Genomic DNA, 10809 nt, shown 5'->3' with positions numbered 1-10809 from the left:
TATTTGAGGTGGAGCCTTTGGGAAATAATTAGGTCTAAACCTAACATGAGGTTGAGGCCACCATGATGGGTTACTATCCTTATAAGAAGAGAGACCCAAAGCACTCTCTCTCTCTCCCCGCCACTCCCTCTCCCAATGCACACAAAGAAGAGATCATGAGAGCACACAGAGAGATGGTAACCAGCTGCATGTCAAGATAAGAGGACAAAGAATGAAACCTTACCTTGATGACACCTTGACCTTGGGCTTCCCAGTCTCCATAACAGTGAGAAATAAGTGTCTATTGTTTAAGCCCCTCAAGTCTATGGTATTTTGTTAAGGTAGCCTGAGTAGTCTATGACACCAGTTGAGACCCTCCATCCAACAGCTCATGAGCAACTGAATTCTTCCCATAGCTTGACTGAGCTTGACAATGGACCCTTCCCCAGTCAACCCTTCAGAGGAGACCTCAGTCATGGCCAACACTCTGATGGCGGTCTCGTGAGGGACCCTAAGACAGATGACCCAGCTAAGCCATCCCCGGACTCCTAACCCACAGAAACTGTGGGATAATACTTGTGCTGTCTTTTGTCACACATATGTTGTAATTTGTGATACAGCAAGAGATAACAACTCACAAGGATGCACGAGAGCAGAGAGAATCATGGGTTTCGGGTAGAAGGACGATAGTGGCAGGTGTTTTGGAAAAATAAAGTCTATCAGGTAACTATCCAAGGCGGCAAATCAGAAGTGGGGAATGGCTTCCAAGAATCAAAAACATGTCTCATCACTGGCTCCAACATGAGTCTCGACCATTTTCTACTGCATTTCTCTCTTACTTGGTTCATTATCCACAATCCTGACACAAGCAAATCCCCGAATTCAAAGTATCTTGTATGCCAGTGCAGCCTTGCTGAATTCCTGTAGTCACTCGGGTCATTCCCTTGAACCTTTGGTTCTGGAGCTGCTTTCCAAAGTTGGGGGGGAAATCAAGATAGTTTTGGTGCTGGAAAAAAAAATTGGGTTTGGAAGATAGGTCACATCAAGGAAGCAGCTACAGCGGGTTAGGTTGGCGTAACTGCTACTATTGCTGGAAAAGAACTTCTCTAGAGTTCAAATCAATCAATCACAATCTTCATCTGATAAAATTATTGTTAATTAGGTCTTTTCAATCAACAAGAGGCATCATACATTTGTGAGGCTATGAATACATTCTGGAACAAACTTATGCAAATAGTGATTTTGTTCCTTTAATCAGACGTACTCTGGTCGGGGATAGCACTAAATAAAACATTAGATATCTTCCTTCCTTCCTTCCTTTGATGTTGTAAGTCTCTTGTTCATTATTGCAATAACAAGCTCAAAGCACTCATTACATGAAAATCACATAGAACTGAATTACGATAAGCAGGCGTAACTCGGTTTAGCCCACTAAATAGCAAGGGAGACTCTGTTCTCATTGATATTTCAGTGGCATCTATCTGTGGAGACCACAAATGTCATCGCTGGCATTTAGCATGAGGATAAGAAGAGATATTAAGGGTGTAGAAGAGAGCGGCTTCTTTCAGCTATGGCAAAAGGCAGAATGAGGAAGGTTGGTCTTACATTTCAACACAAATTAGTTAAGCTGGATTTCATTGAAAATTTAGCATTCGGAAGGGTGGCCAAGTTCTAGGAATCTTCATATGGCAGAGACAACTATAACTCTTTCCTTTCCAATCCTACACCAATAAAAACAATGAAAGAGGCATCATTCATGACTCATTAATATAAATAGATGTTGAGTGATAAGTTAACTTCTCTAGCACAGGGTTCCAGATTGCAGAGTGTAAACCTAGTGCAGCAGAAACAAAAGTCAGCTTACATTGCGAACAGGTAGTTGAGTGAAATCGCTAAATGGGTCAAGTCGATACACGTGATAGAAAGACGATGGGAAGTTAGAAAATAATGGGAGAAATTAATTCATATGAGAATTTTTTCCCGGTAATTCTGCAACTTAGCAGAGGGCTAATAAGGAGGCAGTTTCTCATAAAAGGATGATTTGTTAATGATGCAAGGCCAAACTTATGGGTCTTGTCCATCAGTGCAGGGGGTTGGGGAAATGGTTTCTTTGGAGCTACACCCTAGCAGCAAACAATGAGATCAAAAATACTGTTCTACAAACGTATGGACACCAAGGGGGGAAAGCGGCGGTGGGGGGGCGGGGATGGTGGTGGGATGAATTGGGCGATTGGGATTGACATGGATACACTGATGTGTATAAAATTGATGACTAATAAGAACCTGCTGTATAAAAAAATAAATTAAATAAAATTCAAAAATTAAAAAAAAATACTGTTCTAAAGAGTTACTAAGTTAAGGGAATCAGCCCATGGCCGTGATAATACAATAAAAGCATTTTAGAATACATTATTTTCTTGCGAGCATGCATTATTCTATGGTAAAATCACAGCTTGCACTGTTGGTTTCTCTCCAAGCCAAAACTACATCAAACTATGGCATGTATTAATAACTCTGCTTTCCAGTCCACCCATGATCCACCCAAAAGTCAGGCCAGTGTCCAACTTAAAAAAAAAAACATACGTATTTGATTTACAAATGAACGTAGTAGTCAGGATTGGGGATGGCTATCCAGCTATATTTTACAAACATCTTTCAGGTGTTCATATTTTATCACCATGCCCATTGCTTTATCTTTATTCCATCCACTCCAATCAGTTTGTTCTCCCACCAAAACTACCTTTAAAGTAGTTAAAGGTACCTTTAAAGTAGTTAAAGACTTTAAACTTTAAAGGTAGATTCATTCAGCAATCAAAAGACAAATAGCCCAATTTTTAAAGGAAATAAAGGAATCGAATAGATTTTTCTCTAAAGGAGAGATAAAAATGGCTACTAAACATATAACAAGATGCTCAACGTCATTAGGAAAATGCAAATCAAAATTGAAATGAGATATCACTTCAAACCCACAGTGGCTAAAATTTATTTTTTTAAAAAAGATGATGTGTTGGGAGGATGTAGAGGAGTCAGAAAACCCTGATAACAGTGCTGGTGGGAATGTAAAAGGGGGTATAGCTGCTGCAGAAAGCAATTTGGCAACTTCCTCAGAACGTTAAATCCTCCTTCTTCCCCTCCTAGCTGAACACTGTGCTTCTTTAGAAATGACTTCTAGATGGCCAAAAAGCACATGAAAAGATGCTCAACATCACTGACTATTAGAGAAATGCAAATCAAAACTGCAGTGAGGTATCACCTCATACTGGTCAGAATGGCCATCAAAAAGTCTACAAACAATAAATGCTGGAGAGGGTGTGGAGAGAAGAGAACCCTCTTGCACTGCTGGTGGGAATGTAAGTTGGTGCAGCCATTATGGAGAACAAGATGGAGTTTCCTCAAAAACTAAAAATAGAGCTACTATATGACCCAGCAATCCCACTTCTGGGCATATATCCAGACAAAACTATAATCTGAAAAGATACATGCACCCCTATGTTCATGGCAGCACTATTTACAATAGCCAAGACATGGATACAACCTAAATGCCCATCAACAGATGAATGGATAAAGAAGATGTACATACATACAATGGAATATTACTCAGCCATGAAAAGAATGAAATAATGCCATTTGCAGCAACAAGGATGGACCTAGAGACTGTCATACTGAGTAAACTAAGTCAGACAGAGAAAGACAAATACCATAAGATATCACTTATTTGTGCATCTAAAAAATGATACAAATGAACTTATTTACAAAACAGAAACAGACTCACGGACATAGAAAACAAACTTACGGTTACAAAAGGGGAGGGGGGACGGATAAATTAGGAGTTTGGGATTAACGTATACACACTACTATATATAAAAGAGATAACCAACAAGGACCTACTGTAGAGCACAGGGACCTCTACTCAATACTCTACAATAACCTATATGGGAAAAGAATCTGAAAAAGAATAGATACCTGTATATGTATAACTGAATCACTTTGCTGTACACCTGCAACTAATACAACATTATACGTCAACTATACTCCAATGTAATAAAGAAGAAAGGACTTCTAGGCACCTCTGTCTTGGGTATAAGCATCCATTCCCAGATTAGATACCATATACTGTTGACATCTGCCAATTTCACCTCTTCGCTGAGCTCTGGTGTCAAATCCTTGATGTAGACCCTCAAATATCTCATGGGTTCTCGTATTTTTCATGTTCAGAAAAGGCATTTTGATTTCTTCCCTGGAGTTCTTTCCTCCCTTCCTAATGACAAGAAGTCATACTCAGTTTTTTTTTTTTTCCCAATGAGTAGACTTTGGCTTCTTCCATATCTGCCCTTGCCTATCCAAGGGCAAGCCCATGGGCTTCTATGCCCACAACAAACACAGAAGTCATCGTTTCTCTTCTGTATTATTTCATGTAAACCATCTCTTTTCCCCCTCCCCTCCTTGGCTTGAAACGGATCTCACAACCCGCCTTGGCCTCCCCACTCCACTTCTGCCCTCTGCCAAGTTTCACTGAGTTCTGTTGATGTAAGCCTCATGTCACTGTTCTGCTAAAACCAGTCATTTCCCTGTGAATTGACAGCAATCTACCCATCTCTCACCAGAACCACAGGTCATAGATTTCACTCCCGCTCACATTTCCAGCCTCACCTTTTAACCCACCTATTCCGTCTGCATTCCAGCCCTCCAAATCTTCCTTCAGTCCTTATAAAGGTTCTGACCTGTCAATCTATCCCCTTCTATCTACACCTTTCCTCCCTCCTATCCCTAAACATTTGCACGATGGGGTCTTTCTCATCCTGCAGGATTCAGCTCTGATCAGGCTGTCTCTCTTTCCAGGCAGCTCCTGTCCGGGGCTGCACCCCACACACCTATTTTATTCCATCATCAGGTCCTGTACAATTCAAATCACAGTTTGAAACCCAATCCAGAAATGGGCAGAAGACCTAAATAGACATTTCTCCAAAGAAGACATACAGATTGCCTACAAACACATGAAAGGATGCTCAACATCATTAATCATTAGAGAAATGCAAATCAAAACTACAACAAGGTATCACCTCACAGCAGTCAGAATGGCCATCATCAAAAAATCTACAAACAATAAATGCTGGAGAGGGTGTGGAGAGAAGGGAACCCTCTTGCACTGTTGGTGGGAATGTAAATTGGTACAGCCACTATGGAGAACAGTATGGAGGTTCCTCAAAAAACTACAAATAGAACTACCATATGACCCAGCAATCCCACTACTGGGCATATACCCTGAGAAAACTGTAATTCAAAAAGAGTCATGTACCACAATGTTCACTGCAGCTCTATTTACAATAGCCAGGACATGGAAGCAACCTAAGTGTCCATCGACAGATGAATGGATAAAGAAGATGTGGCAAATGTATATAATGGAATATTACTCAGCCATAAAAAGAAATGAAATTGAGCTATTTGTAGTGAGGTGGATGGACCCGGAGTCTGTCATACAGAGTGAAGTAAGTCAGAAAGAGAAAAACAAATACCGTATGCTAACACATATATATGGAATCTAAAGAAAAAAAAAAAAGTTCTGAAGAACCAAGGGGCAGGACAGGAATAAAGACGCAGACGTAGAGAATGGACTTGAGGACACGGGGAGGGGGAAGGGTAAGCTGGGGTGAAGTGAGAGAGTGGCATGGACATATATACACTACCAAATGTAAAATAGATAGCTATGTGGGAAGCAGCCACATAGCACAGGGAGATCAGCTCGGTGCTTTGTGACCACCTAGAGGGGTGGGATAGGGAGGGTGGGAGGGAGATGCAAGAGGGAGGAGATATGGGAACATACGTATGTGTATAGCCGACTCACTTTGTTATACGGCAGAAACTAACACACCACTGTAAAGCAATTATACTGCAATAAAGATGTTAAAAAACAAAACAAAACACAGTTTGAAACTTCAGCTCTGTTTCCTGATTCATATTATTTACCTTCTCAGCTAAACTGTAAGCTCTGCTTCTACTTGAAACTGAGTGTGTCCCAGAAGCACGCAGGAAATCAGACACATAAAAATCACCCAATAAAGATCCCTGGAATAGACCAATTTTAAGAAACAGCTTTTGGACTCAAATCATTTAGCACTTTGGGACATAAGTTCCCCTCACCTGTGAAAATAAGAACATCTCCTAAGGGATGCTGAGTGCCAATATATTCTAATACAGAACAGAATTATTTTAGTGGCGCCATGCAATAATCTTCATGATAAAATATAATTTCAAATGCAATTTCCAACGAGAAACGTTGTAGAAACTAGGCATTAGAGCTTTGTACAGAATGTGACCTATATGATGCAAAGCCCATACGTCCCAACTGAGGGAGTCACATCACATAATTCACTTCTTTCAAGTAAAATAGTTGGGAATGATATATTTGTGTGTATTCCTCTGCCCATCCTTTTGAAATGATTACCATCTTTTCCTAGATCCGATTTTACAAGAACCAAATACAATAATAATTCTCCAATTTGTATCTGAAGCAGTGGAAATTTCTCCAACTGAGATGTCACAAAATCCCACTGTAATATTTTGGAGATTTTTTTTTTTTTAATTTTCAGACGATGTAGCGTGAATCCAAGGATATTAACTCAATAGATGTTCATAGACGCTTGTCGAAAGCTCTAGTTCGCTGCTGATTGATAGTGAAGTCTAGGTTGGGATTTTGCTTCTGTTTCCTCTGGGAGATTGAATGAAAAAAGTGGTCATTGAGCTGGAAGGGAGTCTACAAGACCAGAGGATCTTCCTCTTTCAAATAAGTTTGACCGTCATGAGGCTACATAGGAAGGATGGTGACGAGTGCTTTAACAGAGGTTTTGGGAATACTGGTGGGGAGCCTGGTCCCCTGGGTTGCATTTCAGGTCAACAGGGCACTGCCTATGTCACACCATTGACCGTCCTTCCCTGACTTTTTCTCAAGATTTTGCTGTCAGTCCTGACACAGAGTGGATGGCGCCACCTACTGGGCTACTCTTGTGGTTTCGTGGACCACGTTTCATTTCATTTGTGTTTTTTTCCTCTGTTAAAATGTATAGTTTTTCTGATGATACTGTTCCTACACATGCACTGGAAAAAGAAGGAAACCTAAAGATATTTATAATTTCCTATGATTTATATGTCATGATTTACCACAGGAAGGAAGAAATGGAGGATATACGTCAGGTATCCAAGGTTAAACAGCTTGTCAGTGTGGGAACTGGAATGGGAATCAGTGTGGTTTGAGACCAAGTTCTCTCACCTCTCACAAAATATTGTGTTACAAGGAGAGGAGAAGGGAATGGATGAGAAAATCCTGTCTAATGTTCTTCTAGTGACACCTTTGCAAACGGCCCTGGTCAGCTTCATAGAAAGAACTTTTAATGGCTTAGTAAAACATATGGATGGATAGATAGATAGATAGAAAGATAGACAGATAGATAAAGATAGATTGACAGATGGATATAGATAAAGATGATAGGTAGATGATAGATCGATAGATGATTGATACAGGATTTTATTAGAGAATAAAGATAGATAAGATAGGGCTTCCCTGGTGGCGCAGTGGTTGAGAGTCCGCCTGCTGATGCAGGGGACACGGGTTCGTGCCCCGGTCCGGGAGGATCCCACATGCCACGGAGCGGCTGGGCCCGTGAGCCATGGCCGCTGAGCCTGCGCGTCCGGAGCCTGTGCTCTGCAACGGGAGAGGCCACAACAGTGAGAGGCCCGCGTACCGCCAAAAAAACAAAAAGATAGATAAGATAGAGATGGATAGATGATAGATTAGATAGATATTGATAGATAGATACAGAGATATAAAATTTATATTTATAAGTATATAATATACATTTATTTATATTTACATATTTCCATACCTACAAACATAAATAGTATATATTTACCATCTACCGTATATATTTTACACACACGTCCTTAGCCCTACATCATATAGTGTGTGTGTGCGTGTGTGTGTGTCTGAGTACCTCCTTAAAATCTAGTAAAATTATTTTCTAAAGCCGGAAGCAGAAGCTGGCCTCCAAAAGACAGATATCAATCCAACTGGATTGAGGAAAAGTGACCTCGGTACTATCACCTTTTTACATTTTCAAGTAATGGCTTTTCTGTTGCTGGGACAATAACGTGCTTATGAGGGCTCTGCCCCATTGGGTGTCGACTTACGTCTAAGCTGGTGCTGCCTGTCTTTCACAGAGGCATATAGCGACATTATCAAGACCTCTAGTGCCCACACGATGCTCACATGAAAAGACCAAGCTCACGTCCCAACAGTCTTCTTTTGTCTTAGGACTGCCGGTTTAAATGACGCTGAAATGAACGATACAGATTGTGTTTATCTAAAGATCATTCATCAACTAGTCCAAGAAAAGTAAAGATTTATGTTCAAGTATTGGACGGAGCATTTATAAGAGTAAATCTGAAAAAGTATATAATTGGTGGGTTTCAAAAGAAAAGGTTGAATCAACTATACCCCAATAAAAGTGAAAAAAACGTTTCTATGCCCTATAGACATTTTTTCCCCACCAACAGTTGAGTGTGTATATATATATACTGCATATATGTATGTAATACATATAATATTTATTATATACTACATCTTTATATATAGGATATATTATATATGCACATAGTATATATTATATATATTTTTGTATTAGATATATAGTATTTTTGCATTATATATATAGCCATCACAGATAATAAAATTATATATATATTTTAATAGCCAGTATAATACTAGAATATATACACCTATATATGTGCATATATACATATCTTTTATAATGTCTCACAAAAGTCTCTTGATGAAAGAAATGAAGGTGTGTATATAAATTATAAGTGTATCATACATATTATAGTTACTACTACACATGGATATATATTAAGACTTCCTACTGATCAAGAAACATGAGGAAAATTTTCCAATAACTTTTTGTTCCGTAAAAATCTTGGAAAATTGCCAAGGTCAATGTCATCCCTTCTCTTTAACCACCCCTCACGCACCAAAGAGATTATTAGCACTTACACATCCTAACATAGTGTGTGTGTATAGATGTGTGATAACCATGGGCAGACACGTGAGTGCTTTCTTTTTACCATTCACATCTGCTTCCTTTAAGATCAGAAGCATCATGTCTGAGACACACCCCGCCTACAAAATGCACCTTTCTCTTCATTTTCTCTCCCCCCGTAAATACCAGTTGAGTATTATTTTCAAAATATTCTCTTTTTCCTTATGCTGTGTCTGCTCCGTCTCCTAAGAGATAAACAAAGCATGTTCTTTTCTTTCTCATGTATCCCCACAGGACCTAGTTGTGTCTTAGCTGTAAAGATGCCAGATGAATAAAGAGAAAACAAAACACGAATGATGCCAGGTTGTTAAGCAGAGTTCCTAGAAGTCAGCAGGATAGAGTGGCATCTTTCTCCAACTATTGCCTGGGAACAAACTTGAAAGAGAATTAGATTACCCAGGACCCTTTGAGATTTGTATGCATTTATAACGAATTCTCAAATCTGCCATCTTGTTTTATCTTTAACTGGACCCTGAGGTGCAAACCCTGTCCCTTTGTAGCAGATAAACACATAGAAATTAAGTAACCTGTCTAAGGTCGCTTGACCTTCACTTGGCCAGTGAAGGACAAAGCTCTAGCCCCTCTGATTTTGGGCCCTGGCTCCTGGGTGCTTCCCTATTATTTTGATGCATGCCTTGCAGGTTAACATAACAGGATTCCTTAGCAAAAAGCTCCACGTCTTTCCCTTGGGAGGTTGAATGCGGACTGTTTATACAGGAAGATGGGTTTTATTTTACTCGTCAATGCATCTCCTGTCATCATTCACTGAAAATTAAAAAAAATGTATGTTCTCACATAGAGAACAGACTTGTGGTTGCCAAAGGGGAGAGGGGGTAGGGAGAGGGGTGGATTGGGAGTTCGGGGTTAGTAGATGCAAACTATTACATTTAGAATGGATAAACAACAAGGTCCTGCTGTAGAGCACAGGGAACTATATTCCATATTCTGTGATAAACTATAATGGAAAAGAATATAAAACAAGAATGTCCCTATGTGTATAACTGAGTCACTTTGCCGTGCAGCAGAGGTTGGCACAATATGGTAAAACAGGTGTCCTTCAATAAAAAAAGGAAAAAAAAAGGAAAAAAGATGTCCTCAGATTGCTTTTCCTTTATTTGCGATTCTGCAAGAATGTGCCTGGCCACTGACTTTTCTGCACACATATCTTAAGAAACTCAGAGGAGACCACGGTTGGCATCATCATCCATTCCCACGAAGATGAGCGCAGCCTTTGGGCTCATCTCAGGCTGGAAAGTAGTTTCCACCAATAGCTTGATGCTAACTACGGCGTCAATAAGAGGCTGCAGTGAACTACATTTTTCTCTCTTTTTTTCCCTGGTTGGCTCGTTAGAGATCATACCGTCCTCACCATCTCTGCAAAGGAGACAGGCTAGCAGCTGGCTTTAGAATGAAAAGGGGCATCACGGAAAGAGACATTCTGCATACAGTCTACGGAGAAACTTACATTATTTCAACACCTGACCCTTGGTACTATAACTTCTTTGCAATAGGCTAGCCACAAATACGTGGTTTTTGAAAATTAAAATCCAAGAGGGGTCCGTTCAGGTCACAAAATGCATTCGATTGTCTCCTGGACACACTTCTTTTCACAGTGCTGTTGACAGACGTCCTTTTCTATAAATTAAGGGTCCTTTCCAATCTGATTCACCTGGCTGGGAGAAGCAGCCTTGCTACCCCAAGCTGGACTTGCTATTGGAAACTGCAGGCAGGAGCCACCTTG

This window comes from Delphinapterus leucas, chromosome X (assembly GCF_059928025.1).
Source record: "Delphinapterus leucas isolate spDelLeu-1000000601 "Yukka" chromosome X, BTC_Dleu_Yukka2, whole genome shotgun sequence".
NCBI lineage: Eukaryota > Metazoa > Chordata > Mammalia > Artiodactyla > Monodontidae > Delphinapterus > Delphinapterus leucas.
This window is presented reverse-complemented; position numbering follows the sequence as displayed.